This window comes from Otolemur garnettii, unplaced genomic scaffold, assembly GCF_000181295.1.
Source record: "Otolemur garnettii isolate 467f Iridium unplaced genomic scaffold, OtoGar3 scaffold00032, whole genome shotgun sequence".
In the NCBI taxonomy this organism is placed as follows: Eukaryota; Metazoa; Chordata; class Mammalia; order Primates; family Galagidae; genus Otolemur; species Otolemur garnettii.
The window spans coordinates 4,649,190-4,650,888 of NW_003852427.1; the positions used below are offsets into that span (position 1 = coordinate 4,649,190).

At 39.6% G+C, this 1,699-nt stretch overlaps 1 protein-coding gene and 1 pseudogene across 2 annotated transcripts in view; one reads left to right on the forward strand and one right to left on the reverse strand.

Moving 5' to 3' along the window:
- The window catches only part of LOC100959536, a 3,895-nt pseudogene extending 2,202 nt beyond the window's left edge, over positions 1–1,693 (forward strand). Inside the window, exon 2 of the transcript XR_002773284.1 lies at positions 614–1,693. The product of XR_002773284.1 is annotated as a nucleophosmin pseudogene (transcript). The remainder of the gene's footprint in view (positions 1–613) is intronic.
- The window catches only part of RYK (receptor-like tyrosine kinase), a 105,934-nt gene that overhangs the window by 73,786 nt on the left and 30,449 nt on the right, over positions 1–1,699 (reverse strand). The window lies entirely within an intron of this gene.

The following is a 1,699-nucleotide window of genomic DNA, read 5'->3' on the forward strand; positions in this document are numbered from 1 at the left end:
TAAATGAAAAGAAAAACAAAACAGATGAAGCAGTATTAACGTAAGACAAACTAAAACTCAAGGTAAAAAGATTAATAAATCTGATTTCATATTTAAACAAGAAGATACAATTAGTGTAACTACACAAAAACCTTCAAATATAGAAAGCAAAAACCCACAGGAAAAAAAGGCAAGAATAAACAGATAAATCCACAATCACAGTTTAGACTTAAAACATTACAAGCCTTTAGACAAAGCTTCATTTCTTTAGCCAATTACAAATCGAAGAATCTTTAAACCCACCTACAATCTGTAAGGCCCCCAACCCACTTAATGTTTTGACAATTCCCACCTTTTGGGGGCCAAACAAATGCATGCCTTCCATGTATTGATTTATGATTTTGCATGTCATTCCTGCTTCCAGGAATGTATAGTACCAAACTATAACACAGCCACCTTGGGGTCATTTTCTCAGAATCTCTTGAGGTCATATGCTCTAGTCTGTGGGCCACACACATTTCGCTAAGAATAAACCTCTTTAAATTATTTTACAGCCCTGGTGTGATTCCGTCCTGCGCAGCTGTTCCTTGGAGCAGTAGTCATTTATCTCCATCTGCCTTCTCGCCCACCTAAGTGCGTGCCACCACCTCACGGAAGATTCGATGGACATGGACATGAGCCCCTTGAGGCCTCAGAACTATCTTTTCAGTTGTGAACTAAAGGCCAACAAAGATTATCACTTTAAGGTGGATAATGATGAAAATGAGCACCAGTTATCTTTAAGAACGGTCAGTTTAGGGGCTGGTGCAAAGGATGAGTTGCACATTGTCGAAGCAGAGGCAATGAATTATGAAGGGAGTCCAATTAAAGGAACATTGGCAACTTTGAAAATGTCCCTACAGCCAAGGGTTTCTCTTGGGGGATTTGAAATAACACCACCTGTGGTGTTACGGTTGAAGGTGGTTCAGGGCCTGTGCATGTTAGTGGGCAGCACTTAGTAGCTGTGGAAGAAGATGCAGAGTCAGAAGATGAAGAGAAGGAGGATGTGAAACTGGAGAGCGATCTGCCCCTGGAAGTGGTAGCAAAGTTCCACAGAAAAAAGTAAAACTTGCTGCAGATGAAGATGACGACAACGATGAAGATGATGAAGATGATGGTTTTGATGATGAGGAAACTGAAGAAAGAGCTCCAGTGAAGAAATCTGTGCAAGACACTCCAGCCAAAAATGCACAAAAATCAAACCAGAATGGAAAGGATTCAAAACCATCAATACCAAGATCAAAAGGTCAAGAAACCTTCAAAAAACAGGAAAAAACTCCTAAAACACCAAAAGGACCTAGTTCAGTAGAAGACATTAAGGCAAAAATGCAAGCAAGTATAGAAAAAGGTAGATCTCTTCCCAAAGTGGAAGCCAAGTTCATCAATTATGTGAAGAATTGCTTCAGGATGACTGACCAGGAGGCTATTCAAGATCTCTGGCAGTGGAGGAAGTCTCTTTAAGGAAATACTTTGAACAGTTTGTTAAAATTTTCCGTCTTATTTCATTTCTGTAACAGTTGATATCTGGTTGTCCTTTTTATAATGCAGAGTGAGAACTTTCCCTACCGTGTTTGATAAATGTTGTCCAGGTTCCATTGCCAAGAATGTGTTGTCCAAAATGCCTGTTTAGTTTTTAAAGATGGAACTCCACCCTTCACTTGGTTTTAAGTATGTATGGAAT